This window comes from Panthera onca, chromosome E1 (genome assembly GCF_046562875.1).
Source record: "Panthera onca isolate mPanOnc1 chromosome E1, mPanOnc1 haplotype 2, whole genome shotgun sequence".
In the NCBI taxonomy this organism is placed as follows: Eukaryota; Metazoa; Chordata; class Mammalia; order Carnivora; family Felidae; genus Panthera; species Panthera onca.
This window is the reverse complement of record NC_138352.1, coordinates 31498539-31514692: the sequence shown is the minus strand read 5'-3', so window position 1 is coordinate 31514692 and position 16154 is coordinate 31498539. Positions and strand designations below refer to the sequence as shown.

Below are 16154 nucleotides of genomic sequence, written 5' to 3'. Positions count from 1 at the left end.
ACCACGCTAGGCACAGGAGACACAGGAGGCACAGACACATTTTGATGAACAAAATCAGACAAGGGCCAGCTCTCATGGAGTTTCTGATCTAGTGAGAGGGAAGATTTTAGCTGAATGATCACCTTAAATTTGAGAGTATGATTACAAAACAAGATAAAGGCTACTGCAGCAGAGACTCTAGTAGTCCCTCAATACCCACTCTGCCCTTCTTGATGAGTAATAGAACTCTCCATTTCCAGGTGGACGTATAGTTACCTAGAATAAAGACTACATTTACCAGCCCTCTTGCAACTAGGTGTGGTCATGTGGTAAATTCCAATCAATGGGGTGTAGGCAGAAGTGGTGGGTATTACTTCCAGGAAATGTTTTTAAATGCTGGATGCTTGCGTTTTCCCCTCTTTCTTCTTCCTGCTTGTGAGAATGTGGATGTAATGGCTGGAGCTCCAGCTGTTCTCCTGGGTCAGTAGGGGACCTTGGGAATGAAAGTCATGGGTAGTGGAGTAACAAGATAGAAGGGCACTATGGAGCCCAAGATTTCTGAATGCAAGAGAGAAATGAGCTTTGGTTTCGTTTAAGCCATTGTATTTGGAGTTTTTCCGTGATATGCCGCAGTAAGGGACGATAGGTGGTTTTAAGCATGTATAACATGGAATCTGACCCATACTGGAGGGCTTCTCTGAGGAGGTGATGCTTGAGTTGAGTTAGCCCAAAAGAGAGCGGGATGCAAAAGGTTTTCAAGCAAAGAGAAAGTCCCATGCAAAGACCCTGAAGTGGAAAAGAGCTTGGGCGTGTTGGAAGGAAGAGAAGGAAAGCCAGGATGGTTGGGACGAAAAAAGCAAGGAGGGAAGTGGCACAAAATGAGGTCAGAAAAATGACCACATAAGGCCCAATCAGTCTGCTAAGGCTTTTGTCTTTATTCCAAGAGTAATGGGAAGCCACAGAAGGGGTTTCAGCGAGGGGTTGCGGGGTCAGACTTGCTCTCCCTGAGGCTAGTGGTTGCAAACACCAGGAACACAGTTAGCATCCCCCAGCCCCAGAACATCCTTGAGGCCGGGACCAAATATTGTGAATAAATTTGTTTGTTTGCTCTTTCTTTTTGAACTATTTCATTGTCGTGGTAAAATATAGAAGATAACATTTGTCACTGTAGCTATTTTAAGTGTGCAATTCAGTGGCTTTAATAACATCCACCATGTTGTGCAACCATTTCTACAATCTATTTCCTTTTTTTTTTTTTTTTTTTGTGAATGAACTTTTGCACTTAGTAATCATTTACCAACTGTTGTCTTGGCTTGAACCGAATCATTGTAGCCGAGATTGTGTACAAATTCCTAGAAAGTAGACTGTGGGACGTGTGGAGGAGATGACCACGTCAGAGACAGCTGGGGCCAGTCTGAGGAATGTCGCGCCCTGGGTCAGCAGCACTGCCGATCAGTCAGGGTCACCAGACAGGTCATCTGGTATATTTTACTTAATAGGCAGAAAGAATGCATCTCCTGAACGGGAACCAGGGTAGAAACTGAAGTTAACTGATGTTTGGTCTCTTCCAAGGTCTTAGGAAAAACATCGAGCGCTGGTTGATCTACCAGAGAATGCGAGAGACGCGAAGAACGGATTTTGTGCGCGACACCGTCCTCTGGACATTCACAGTGGCGCGACCCGGACACACAAAGCCCCAGGATGGACGTGATGGGAAACAGTTCGCTTGCTTTCATTTTCAAATAAATGTATAGGTATTTGGAGACAGAAAGTATGTTATGAAGTTAGAAGGTAAAATATAGGGGCGCCGGGGTGGCTGAGTCGGTTAAGCATCCGACTTCCACTCAGGTCATAGTTTTACAGGTTGTGGGTTCGAGCCCCGTGTTGGGCTCTGTGCTGACAACTCACAGCTTGGATCCTGCTTCCGGTTCTGTGTCTCCCCCTCTCTCTCTGCTCACACTCTGTCTCTCTCTTTCTGCCTCAAAAATAAACATTAAAAAAAAAGATAAAATATAAAGCTTTTACGAGATTGTACTTGCTGCTTGGGGTCTTACTCTCAGGTTTCCAGGGATATTTGTCCCGTTCCCCTGCTAACAGTGGTATTTGAGCATAACATAGTGATTATAAATAAACCTCTCAAACCAAACAGCCCAGAATCAGACTCTTGCTCTGACATTTCTTAGCTATGTCATCTTGGGCAAATTATATAACCTGGCTGAGTCTCAGTTTCCTCATCTATAAAACAAGAAAAACGATTGTACCTAACTCATAGAGTTAGTTATGTGTTAAATACTTAAAAAAATGCTTAGCACATACAAAGTAGTTCAATAAGAGGTGTTTTTTTTTTTTTAGTTTATTTATTTATTTTGAGAGAGAGAGAGTGAACGTGAGCAAGGGAAGGGCAGAGAGAGAGGGAGGGAGAGAGAATTCTAAGTAGGCTCTGTGCTGTCAGTGCAGAGCCAGATGGGGAGCTCGAACTCCACAAGCCATGAGATCATGAGCTGAAATCCGGGGTCAGGTGCTTAACTGGCGGAGCCACGCAAGTGGCCCTCACTGAGAGTTTTCATTATTGGTAGTAGTGGTAGCATCAGATGGAAATGCTTCAGACCTTTGGCTCTTTTTTCATTTTTATTTAAAAAAAAAAAATTTTTTTTTAACATTTTACTTATTTTTGAGACAGAGAGAGACATAGCATGAACGGGGGAGGGGGAGAGAGAGAGGGAGACACAGAATCGGAAGCAGGCTCCAGACTCTGAGCCATCAGCCCAGAGCCTGACGCGGGGCTCGAACTCACGGACCGCGAGATCGTGACCTGAGCTGAAGTCGGATGCTCAACCGACTGAGCCACCCAGGCGCCCCTCTTTTTTCATTTTTAAACTTACGGCACTAGCAGTCTTATCTGCTGATTGTAGAACATTCAAACAATGTGGAAGTAAATATTGGAAATGAAAGCAACTGTCCCCGTTACATTCCAGTGACTAGACCAAAGATAAACACAGATTACTGTTAGGTGTATGTCCTTTCTTCTAAGCATTAAAAAAAAAAAAAAACCACAAACGTTTTTAACTCATTCATTTGGGGGGGGGGGAGGGGCAGAGATAGAGAGAGATACAGAATCCGAATCAGGCTGCAGGCTCTGAGCTGTCCACACAGAGCCCAACACGGGGCTTCAACCCACGGACCACGAGATAATGTCCTGAGATGAAGTCAGAGGCTTAACCAATTGAGCCACCCAGGCGCCCCCCCCCCCCCCCATTTTTAAAAAAATTGAATCATTCATTGAGCACCAACCATGTACTTTGTATCATTACATTAAAATTTTTTTTTAATGTTTTTTAATTTATTTCTGAGAGAGGGAGAGGGAGAGAGAGCATGAGCAGAGGAGGGGCAGAGAGGGAAGGGACAGAGAATTTGAAGTGGGCTCCACCGTGACAACAGAGAGTTCAGTGCTGGGCTGGAATTCACATGAACCATGAGATCATGACCTGAGTGGAAGTCGGACACTTAACTGGTCGAGCCACCCAGGCGCCCCTCATTGTTACATTTTCAATGCCGTTCTTCTGTTGTCTTCTAGGGCGTTTTGGCCATGATGCTGATCATGGCCTTCTTCCGGAAACATGTGACAGGTGGCATTCCTGAGAATGAATGAAAAAGACTGTGCTCCAGACCCAAAGCTGTGAGCAGTAGGCACTCTGTCCACAACCTCAATCTGGGAAAATCACTTCCACAGAGGATCTTTTATGAAGAATGTGATCTGATGAGACTTTGGGAGACTGGGGAGCCTCAGGAAAAATGGCCTTGTCATATTTCTTTTGTTCTGCTCGACTTCAGAGTTCTGTCTTGATTTTGTGATTCCATGTTTAATGTGTGAAAGGAAGCTGATTGGAATTTGAAAACTGATTGAAGTTGGTAGGTCTTTGACTTCGTTTCTCAGCGTTCCCCTCATCCTCCCCCTCCCTTTCTACCCATTGAGAAGCCACAATAGAGAGAGTCGCAAGACTCCTTGGCAGTCACTTCCACCAGGCAGTTTTGCCTATGTTTGTCACCCAGTGTGCCTCATGCGTCCCCCCACCTGCTTGCATGGTGTCCCCTAAACGTTGTTGGGGCTCCAATTGCACCGCATTGTGCTGTTAGCTTTGCTGTCTGTGTGTTCTTCCCTACATTAGACCTTCTTGAGGACAGAAAATGTTTTGTCTTCTCACTAGGTCCTAGCATATGGCACTTGATATTTACTAAATAAAAAATATATTGAGTAGGTGGTAGGGGTGGTCATTTGTTTACAAAGATGGCTGCAATAATTTTTCCCATCCTACCTGCAAGTCCATTTGCAGTGACTCTGCACTCCCCGTCGAGGGGTGGGGTTAGTCCTTCACTCCTTGAATCTGGGCTCGGCCAATGGACGTTAGCAAATGTGATGCAAGCAGAAGCTTAAGAGCTGCTTGCACAAAAGGGCTGGCCCCTTTTCGTCTGTGTCCGTAACCCTGAGACTGAGATGTGAACAAACCCGAGCCAGTTCCACAGAGGCCATACGCAGGAGAACTAAGGACGCCGGACAGCAGGCCGCCTGTATCCAACTGGCCAACTGCGGACAAGGGGGTGAGGCCACCTTCGACCATCAGCCCCATTTAAGACCCCAGATGACTACAGACAGATGAATGACTCCAGACGGGACCAGCAGAAGAACAGCCCAGATGATACCCGCCCGAGTCGCTGACCCACGGAATCATGAACAAGCCAGTAAGTTTAGGGGTGGTTTACAATGCAGCAATAGATAACTGCCATTGAAGCGATTTTATAAGTGATTCTTCCTTTGTACAGGTTCTCTTCCTACTTTACCTTTAATGGCTACCTCTTGGTTTTGCTGCCCAGACTATTCACTTTCTTCTCGTAGCAGCAAGTAGGTATTTTCAGTGGCAAAAATTCTTAGAAACGAAAATTCTGTATCAAAGTGTAGTAGACATTTTGATTTTCTTTCCAGCCCAAAATTTTGATAGGCTTAATGGTGGTAATTTTTCTTTTTTTAAAAAATGTTTGTTTATTCATTTTTGAGAGAGAGAGAGAGAGAAAGTCAGAGTGCAAATGAGGGAGGGGCAGAGAGAGGGAGACACAGAATCCGAAGCAAGCTCCAGGCTCTGAGCTGTCAGCAGAGAGCTCGACACTGGGCTCAAACTCACAAACCGGGAGATCATGACCTGAGCCGAAACCAAGAGTCAGCTGTTTAACTGACCGAGCCACCCAGGCACCCCTATGGTGGTAATATTTTCACATGCACACATGCACACACACATACACACACACATGTCAAAACTTACAAAATTGTGTACTTTAAATATGTGCATCTTATTTGTATGTCACTTATACCTCAATAAAACTCAAAATTTGGCAGGGCAAATAAATATAAGCTTTGATTTTACTATTTTAGGTGCACAGGTGTGCTGGACTGGCTCATCTAGCTTGTGGGATATAATATAATGTTATTATATTATTAATCATATATTAAATATATAATGGTGTCCTGTTGTACCTCTCTTCCCAACTCCATGTTCAGTGATGTCATTTTGGAAGCCTCAAATTGGCCATGATGGGAGTATTTATACCGTAGAAATTGGAAAACACTACAAATCAGGGCATCCCTCCCACCCCCAAGAACCAACTAGAAAAGATTTGCTAGCACTGTGCTATTTAAGGGTAACCACAAGGAAAATAAAAATAGATGCATCATTTATTTATTTATTTATTTATTTATTTATTTATTTATTTATTTTAATTTTTGAGTAAGAGAGAGAGAGAGACAGAGGGGGAGCGGGGAAGGGGCAGAGAGAGAGGGAGACACAGAATCTGAAGTAGGCTCCAGGTTCTAAGCTGTCAGCACAGAGCCTGATGCGGAGCTCAAACCCACTGAACAGTGAGATCATGACCTGAGCCAAAGTAGGATGCTTAACTGACTGAGTCACCCAATTGCCCCAATAGATGTATCTTCTAAATCAACAATAGAGAATTTAGTCTATACAACATAAGGCACTAACAATAAGAAGAACAAAAGAAATATGATAAGTAGAAAACACAAATTAAAGGGCACCTGGGTGACTCAGTAGGTTAAGCATCCAACTCTTGATTTCTGCTCAGGTCATGATCTCAAAGTTCTTGAGATCGAACCCCCCATTGAGCTTTGCATTAACAGTGCAGAGCCTTCTTGGAATTCTCTCTCTCTCCTCTCTCTGCCCCTCCCCTGCTCACTCTCTCTCTCTCTCTCTCTCTCGAAATAAATAAATAAACATTAAAAAAAAAGAAAATACAAATTAAGAGGCAGAAATAATTTATTTATAATATAAATATTTATTTGTAATAACTATAAATGTATTGAACTCATCTATCAAAAGAGATTGTAGCTGTATTAAATCAAACAAATCAAGCAAGTGCTATCCACAAAAGACTTATTTTTTTATTATTTATTTATTTGTTTATTTTTGAGAGAGAGAGAGCACAAGTAAATAAGGGGCAGAGAGAGAGGGAAAGAGAAAATTCCATGAGGGACAGAGAGAGAGAGGGGGAGAAAGAAGGGGAGAGAGCATGCAGCCCAAAGGGGGCTCACCCAATGTGGGGCTCGGACTCACAAACCATGAGATCGTGCCCTGAGCTGAAATTAGAGGCTTAACTGACTGAGCCACCCAGGTGCCCCAAAGTTGTTTTTTTTTTTTAATAATACTGTAAAGTTGAAAGTACAAGAATAAAAAAAGTTAAACATAGAAATATGAAACAAAGGGAAGCCATGGTAACAATTTTAATATTAAAATAGACAAAACAGAGTTCAAGGGGAAAAAAATGATAGTAAGAGGCAAACAAGAACAGAAAGAGACAATAGATCAAGAAGATATAATAACTACTAACATACATGCACCTAATTATATAGCCTCAAATTCTATAAAGTAATAACTGGCAGAACTACAATCACTAACAGATACATCAGCACCACTTAGGAACTCGTAATTCAAGCAGAAAAAAATAAGTAAGGATACAGATGATTTGGATAAAGTAATTAATCAACTCAAACTAGTATATGTGTATAAAAAAATAAATATTGTAATATATGTATTATATGTACATGCCTCTCCCCAAAATAACACCCCCAAAAGTATACAATCTTTTTAAGCACACTAGGAATGTTGGCAACACTAATAAGGTATCATGTCTTTAAGAAAACCTCAATATCACATATACTAAGATTTCTGGCCAGAATGCAATAAAAAGAAAAATCAGTAAAAAGATAACATAAAAGATGCTCATGTCTGAAAACTAAAATTTATACCACTAAATACATCTTGTGTCAAAAGGAAAATTGTAATTTGTATTTATGAAATACTTAGATTTGAATGACAAAACAATATACATCAAAATATACAGGACATAGTTAAATAAATAGAGGAAAATGTGTAGCCTCTTAGTTTTATGTACATTTATTAGAAAGTAAATAAGCTAAGGGGCATCTGGGTGGCTCAGTCGGTTAAGCGTTTGACTTCGTCTCGGGTCAGGATCTCATGGTTTGTGAGTTTGAGCCCCACATCAGCAGAGCAGAGCCTGCTTGGGATTCTCTCTCTCTCTCTCTCTCTCTCTGCCCCTCCACCACTTGTGTGTGCACACACATACTCTCTATCTCAAAATAAATAAAATTTTTAAAAAATTAAAAAAATAAAAGTAAGATGTTAGAAAAAAGTAACAGAGTAAACCCAAAGGAACAAGAAAGAAGGAACGCAAAGATAACAGATTAATAAAATGGGTTATCACAAGAAAATTAATAAAAAACAAATGATGGCTTTTCAAATCATATGAATACTGGGGGCACCTGGGTGGCTCAGTCTGTTAGGTCTCAACTCTTGATCTCAGCCTCAGGTCTTGATCTCAGGGTCATGAGTAAGCCCTGTATTGGGCTCTGTGCTGGCTGTGGAGCCTACCTAAGAAAAAATAATAGGGGCGCCTGGGTGGCTCAGTTAAGTGTCTGACTCTTGATTTTACTCAGGTCGTGATCTCACGGTAGTGAGGTCAAGCCCCACATCAGGCTCTGCACTGATGGCACGGAGCCTACTTAAGATTCTCTCCCTTTCTCCCTCGACCCCTACCCCCTAAAATAAAAGATGTTAAAAAAAGTTTTTTTAAATACTACAAAATCTCTGCTTAGGCTGCTCATGAAAGAGATGATACAGATAAAATAAAAACATAAGAGGGAAAATAATACAACCACAATAAATATTTTACAAATAATTAAAGAATATTATAAATAAATGTGTGCTGATAAATTTTATAACTAGATAAAAGTAAATAAATTTCTCGCAAAATCTAAAATGATAAAACTGTTATAAGAAAAATAGAAAACTTGAGTAGAATAAGCATCAGTAAAAAAAACAAAAACAAAAACAGGTAATAAAACACCTCTACCTACTTTTACCCACCTGAAGCAATCCAGATTCCAACAGTTTTGCAGGTGAGTTCTATCAAATATTAAAATAATAGATACAAGAATAAAACTAAATAACAGTAATAAACAGACTGAAAACTTTTTAACTCATTTTAGGGCTTAATATCATTACGTTTGTTTGTTTGTTTGTTTGTTTGTTTGTTTTAAAGTAAGTTCTATGCCCAATGTGGAGCTCAAACTCACGGTCCCAAGGTCAAGAGTCACATGCTCTATTGAGTCACCCAGGCTCCTACACTATGTGTCTAATTCAGATGATGACAATTAAAACACACACACACACACACACACACACACACACACCACAAAAAAACTAAGATCTATGTCACTTAGGAACATAAATATGAAACTCTTAAATAAAATATTAACTAACAAAATCCATTTGTATGTAGAAGTAATAATACATCATGATCAATTAGGAATATAAAGATGATATGGCATTAGAAAACCTAGCAAGGTAATTCATTAACAAACTAAATAAAGTAAAGCATGGGATTATCTAAATAAATGCAGAAAATAATTCGATAAACTTCAACACCTGCTTATCACAAGAATTCCCAGAAATCTTAGAACAGAACTTCCATAACTTTGCTTATCCATCAAACATCTACAATGTACAAACATAATACATAACAGAGAAACTTTAGATAACATTCCTTTTAAGATCAGGAATAAAACAAGGGTACCTACTAAGGCTATTGGTGGTCAACAATTTGTGTCTTTACCAACACAACAGGAAAAATTTGAAAATTAGAAGTATAAGGATGTGAAGGTGTGGTAGATAGAATGATAGCTCCCAAAGATGTCCATGCCCTAGTCCCCAGAATTTATGACTGTTGCCTTTCATGCCAAAAGGGACTTTGCAGATGTGATTACTTTGAGGAGTCTGAGATGAGAGTATCTTGGATCATCTGGGTGGGTCAATGTAATCACAAGAGTACTTGTAAGTGAAAGAGAAAAAGAGGGGCAGAGTGATGCTATGTCCAGCATACATTAGGGACCAAGGGTGGACATGTGAGGAAGTCTGGGATAATAGTGCTTCAGGAGGTCTTCGAAGTAACTGATCTATGTTGGAGCAGGAGGATGGAAACTTTCAGTGGTCGCATTACCAAGACAGCTGTGTTTCACTTAGATGGAGAGAAGTTTTAGAGGTATTCTGCAGACTTGGAGCATATGATAGGTACCTAGAAAAACAAACTAAGTGAGGTCATTTTTAATGCCAAGGAAAATACAAAGTCGTCAAAGAAAGGACATGGCATACAATATGGCTCAGCTGTGAACAACATTACATGGTTATAACAAGATAAGCACTGAGCGCCAATTTTTTAAAATGGTAATAAAACTATATTGGGAAGATGTGTATGTGAGTGTGTATCTGCGCGTCTCTATCAGCTATAAAATGGAGCAAAATTTTATTTCTATAGTAAGGGGTCAGTAGGTAACATCTAAAATAGGAATACTTAAGGGGCGCCTCGGTGGCTCAGTCGGTTAAGTGTCCGACTTTGGCTCAGGTCACAATCTCGCAGTTTGTGAGTTCAAGCCCTGCATCAGGCTCTGTGCTGACAGCGTGGAGCCTGGAGCCTTCTTTGGATCCTGTGTCTCCCTCTCTCTCTCTGCCCTTACCCCACTCATGGTCTGTCTGTCTCTCTCTCTCAAAAATAAATAAACATTAAAAAAAATTTTTAAATAGGAATACTTAAAAATGACAGTGTAAATATCTTGTTTAGAGGTATAGAGAGACATAGCAGAAGAAGGAGCTAAGGAGATACAAGGGGTAGTTTCTGGGGAATGGAACTTAGGGTCAGGGAGGGATAGAGCGAGGAACAGCTGAACTTTATTATGAACCTTATAATTTTATTTTATTTTATTTTAGTTCAGTTTAGTTTATTTATTTTGAGGGAGAGAGAGAAAGAGAGAGAGCAGGGGGAAGGACACACGAAGAAGAGAAAGAATCCCAAGCAGGCTCTGCGCTGTTAGGGCTCAGCCAGACACGGGGCTCAATCCCACGCACTGTGAGATCATGACCTGAGCAAAATCAAAAATAGGACACTCAACTGACAGAGCCACCCAGGCACCCCTTTATTTTATTTTATTTTTTAAGTTTTATTTAAGTAGTCTCTACATCCCATGTGGGGCTCGAACTCATGACCCTGCAATCAAGAGTCACACACTCCTCTGACTGAGCCAGCCAGAGCCCCTAGTTTTATTTTATTTTAAAATTTATGGACTTTTACTACTTTAAAAGTCAATTCTCCCAAAATTTACCTATAAATTAAATGCAATTCCAACCAAACCAAAATTCCATCCGAATTTTTTGAGAAATTGAACAAACGTATTCTTGCTAGAATACCTAAATTAATTTTAGAGACAAAGCAACAAGAGGGGATTGTCTCAGTCACATTTTATGATCTACTATAATAGTCGTAAAACCAGAATGGCAATGCTACAGGAATGGATGGATCAACCAGAGCAACAGAGTTGAGAGCTCAGAAACAGACCCATATATCTATAAGGAATTTGATATCAGATAAAGACGACACCACAAGTCAATATGGAAAGGATGAATTTCCCAGTAGATGTTGTCAGGAAAACGGTCTCAGTATTTGGAGAAAAATAAAGTATGATTTCTATTACCTACTACTCCAGGGAATTGAATATCTATATGTGACAGCTAAAAGAACACGGAAAGGGGTGCCTGGCTGGCTTGGTCAGTACAGTGTGTGACTCTTGATCTTGGGGTCATGAGTTCAAGCCCCACATTGAGGAGTAATTGTACTTAAAATAAAAAACAGTTAACACACACACACACACACACACACACACAGGAAACCCACTAAAGTAATGGGTTACTAGAGTAATGGGTACCTCACAGATGGGGAAATGCAAATAATTCACAAGAATAAGAAAGAGATGTTCAAATTCCCTTGGTAATCAATGAAATGCAAGTTAAAACAATGAGATATCATTTTATACCTATCAGGGGCAAAAATTGGAGCGTTAAAAAACAGCAAGTGATGGGGAGAATCAGAGAAATGAAAATCCTCCCGTGTCATTATGGGAGTACAAACTGGTGCAGATATTCTGGAAGGAAATCTGGCAGAATTGAGGACGTCAAAGATGCAGAATCAACAACCAGCAGTCCCAATCCAGGGTATGTACTTCAGAGAGTTTCCAGGTCTATAAGGGATCACATACAAGGATATTCGCTGCAGCTCTGTTGTGAAAAGGAGGATTTGGGGACATCCAAGGTGTCTGTCATTAGTGAAATACTGGGGGGCGTCCTGTGCTCTTCAGCCGTGGACCTGTGAACTAGCTGTACGTGCAGCAGCATGAGCAGGTCATAAAAACAGTATTGGGCAAAGAAATAAAACAAAACCATCCTTAGACCATTACTATTCTGTCAATTTAAACATCTGCACAAAACAGCCGTATGTATTTTATGAGAATATATACATACATTAACACATCCAGAGGCGCATTTCAAACACATAACTGTGGGTTAATGTTAAGAATAAGGGAGAGCTAACATGCCTTACACAGACCATGTGTACTATGAACTGAGGAATCTGATGAACTCTACTCTCATCATGCAAGGCCTCCCCAGCCCCCGCTATTTTCAGCAAAACTCTCAGTGGAATTTCTTGCGGACTTGGCGACATAATTCTAAAATTTTTCCAAAAGAATAAATAGTGAAGAAAAGATCAGAAAACCTTGGGAAAGAAGAGCATCTAGTGATGAGTTGGCCTCCCAGATAGTTCAATGTATAAATAATGCAGCAGTCACCATAAGAGTATGTTACTGGCACAAGGATGGACAGGACAATCAATAGAAAGGACATAAAGGGAGGAAATAGACCCAAGAACTTAGCAAAAACTTGATGGTAAGAGTGGCATTCCCATCGGTGAGGGAGATGCTGAATTTCACAGCAAAATGTATTTGCAAAATTGGCTAATGATTTTGGGGGAGGGAATTAGAAAATAGATACAGCGATAATTGCTTCTCGGCCTTTTGGCTAAAATCAAGTGTAGAAAATATATACTGTGATAATTAAGATGTGTAACTAGATAGACGTAGGGTTTGAATGCCAGTTTTGCCACTGTTTAGCTGTGTAACTGCAGACAAGATACTTAACCTCCCTAAACTTCATTTTGCCCAGATTTAAAAACAAAGTAATAAAAACAAGTACATCATTGTGAGGATTAAAAAAAGTAATGGGTGGTGAAAAATAAAAACACGGTGCCTGTCACATAAAATGTGCCTCATAAATGTTAGCTATTATTATTTCTACCCCATACCACATGCAAAGTAATGTGCAAAATGAAACCATAAACATTCCAGAAAGAAAATAAATTGAGCATTATTATAATCTGGGGGAGCAGGAAGACTTTCTAAATATGACCCCAAGGGTGGAAAACATGAAGGAAAAGATAATAGTTCAGACTACAAACAAACAAACAAACAAACAAACAAAAAGAACCCCAAACATAAAAATGTCTTTATGCCAAATCTCACCACATTCAAAGTTAATATACAAATGACAAACTGGGAGAAATATTTGCAACATATGCAATAGACAAATGGTTAATAATCTGTTACTAATCAACAAGGAAAAGGTAGATACAGCAGTAGAAAAATGCACCAAGAATATTAACAAATAAACAAGCAAAAAAGAGATTACAAATAAACAGAGGGGGAGATGTTCTGAAAACCCAAAAGAGCTCTGACTAAAACACAGCGTTGCTGAGACAGAGGCAAATGGTTGCTTACGTATATCTGGAGGCCAATAGCAGACACTTTCAAAGCAGATCCCGATCCTCAGGATAAAATTATGGAGCTGGATGGAACATAACCCTTTTTCCTTTTTTTAAGTTTATTTATTTATTTTGAGAAAGAGACAGCTCGTGCTCGGCGAGTGGAGGAGGAGCAGAGAGAGGGAGAGAGAATCCCAGGCAGGCTCCCACTGTCAGCGCAGAGCCTGACGATTCGTGAGATTGAGACCTGAGCTGAAATCAAGAATTAGACGCTTAACCGACTGAGCCACCCAGGCTCCCCAGAACATAACACTTTTTAAGTTGAGATATGATTGACATATAATATTGTGTAAGTTTAAGGTACACAGCATACCGATTTCATAATTGAAATTGCAATGATTGCCGTTCTCAGCTAATAACCTGTATTGCGTCACATAATTGTTTCTTCTAGTGGTGGGGACATTAAGATCTAGGCTCTTAGCAAATTTAACATTGATAATACAGCTTTGTGTATCATACTGTGTATTCGATCTCTGGGATTTATTTATCTGCTAGTTGCAAGCATGTACCCTTGAACAACATCTTGCCCTTCCCCCTACCCCTCAGTCTCTAGTAAACACCATTCCACTCTTTTTCTGAGGGTTTTTGTTGTTGTTTAACATTTCACAAATGTAGGATATCATGCGGTATTTGTCTTTCTCTGTCTTATCTCATTCAGCATAATGTTCTCAAGCTCTTTGCATGTTGCAACTAGCAGGATTTCCTTTTCTCTTATGGTGAATAGTATGTCATTGTGTATATATGAACCACATCTTTATCCATTCATCTTTGATGGACACTTAGGTTGTTTGCAAATCTTGGCTATTGTGAATAACGCTGCAATGAACATAGGTGTGCAGATATCTTTTCGATCATCTGCTTTCATTTCCTTTAGATATATACCCAGAAATGAGATTGCTGGGTTGTATGGTAGTCCTATTTTTAGTTTTTGTAACATAACTGTTAAAAAATTTTTTTCATGTTTATTTTTCAGAGAGAGAGAGAGAGAGAGAGAGAGAGAGAGAGAATGAGTGGGGGAGGGGCAGAAAGAGAGGGAGACACAGAATCTGAAGCAGGCTCCAGGCTTTGAGCTGTCAGCACAGAGTCCGATGTGGGGCTTGAACCCACGAACCAGGAGATCATGACCTGAGCCAAAGTCAGACGCTTAACCACCGACAGAACCACCCAGGCTCCCCTTGAAACATAATATCTTAATGAATGTTCACTATGTATACTAAGTGCTTTACATATATCATATCATTTTATCCTCAAAACAACCTGAGATTAAAATTTTCCTGTAGTTATGCAAATATTGTATCATTATATTGTTGCACCTGGAATTAATAATGTTATGTGCCAATTATACCGTAATTTTTAAAATTCCTATGCTTATTTTCTAGATGAAGAAATCGAAGCACTGAGAAGTATGACCGACACAGCATTGCTCATCCAAAGTTCTACCTGCTCTCCCGCATGTCCCAGCCCCTTGCAGTTGGGTGGGACCGGAGGTGCTGGCAAAGTAAAGCCTGTGCATGATTCTCCCACTCTTCTCCTTCCCTGCATGGTGCCTAGAAGGGTGGTGTCCACATGAGGTAAGGCACAGGGTGGTGGAGCTTCCATCAACCTGGTACTTTGAGAGTATTTCAGAGCAGAGCCCCCCATGTCCTCCACCATCCATATTGCATATCAGATATACAATGTAAATAAGAAAGAAATCTTTATTGTGCTACCAATATTTTGGTGTTTTGTTTTGTTGCTTTGGTTTTAGCTGTAGCACAACCTGGCTACTCTAACATATCCAAGTGGGTTTGCATAACTTACCCAAGGAATCACAGCTGGTACATGGCAAAGCCCAAATTCAAACCCAGCTCCACCTGTGCTCTTTTTTAGAAGCAGTAGTAAAATAGAGATAACATAAAATTTACCATTTAAACCGTTTTTAAGTGAACAATTCAGTGGCATGAAGTACATTCACAAAGTTGTACAACCATCGCCACTTTTCACTTCCAGAACTTTTTCATCACACCAAAAAGAAACTATGTACCCAGTAAACAATAACTCCCATTCCTTTTTCTCTCCCCCCCCCCCCACCCCATGACCACTACTCTACTTCCTGTCTCTATCAATTTGCCCATTCTAGGTAACTCATGTAAATAGAATCATACAATATTTGTCCTTTTTGCATGTAGCTTACTTTATTTAGCATGTTTTCAAGGCTCACCCATGTTGTATAGTGGCTTGTATCAGAATTTCCTTCCTTTTTATGGTTGAATGATATGCCATTGTATGTACACACCACATTTTGTCGATCCATTTATCTTTTGATGGACATCTGGATTGTTTCTGCCTTTTGGCTAACGTGAGTAACGCTGCTATGTCTGTTTGAGTCCCTGCTTTCACTCCTTTTGGGTATGTACCTAGAGGTAGAACTACTAGACCATATGCTAATTCTACGGTTAACTTTTTTTTTTTTAACGAACTTGATTTTTATTTATTCATTTTTAAAATGTTTTTATTTTTTAATGTTTATTTATTGCTTATTTTGCACGCGAGAGAAAGAGAGCACACAAGCAGGGGAAGGACAGAGAGAAGGAGAGACAGAATCCCAAGCAGACTCTGCACCTTCGGAGTAGAGCCTGACGCAGGGCTCCAACTCACCAACTGGGAGATCATGACCTGAGCTGAGATCAAGAGTCAGACACTTAACCTACTGAGCCACCCAGGTGCCCTAACAAACTTGATTTACAAGAAAAAAGTTTATTTATTTTTGAGAGAGAGAGAGAGAACGCAAGCAGGGGAAGGGCAGAGAGAGGTAAGGACAGGATCTGAAGCAGGCTATGTGCTGACAGCACAGCAAAGAGCTAGATTCGGAGCTCAAACTCTGGAACTGAACTGTGAGATCATGATCAGAGCCGAAG

At 40.2% G+C, this 16154-nt stretch overlaps 1 long non-coding RNA gene across 1 annotated transcript; it reads left to right on the top strand.

Annotated features, from left to right (window-relative positions):
- The first annotated feature begins 1320 nt into the window (after window positions 1-1320).
- LOC132688160 (uncharacterized) lies at window positions 1321-15155 on the top strand. The gene is made up of 3 exons (XR_009614432.2): window positions 1321-1733; window positions 3554-4716; window positions 14637-15155. It is a non-coding gene; the product is annotated as an uncharacterized LOC132688160 (long non-coding RNA).
- The last annotated feature ends 999 nt before the right edge of the window (window positions 15156-16154 follow it).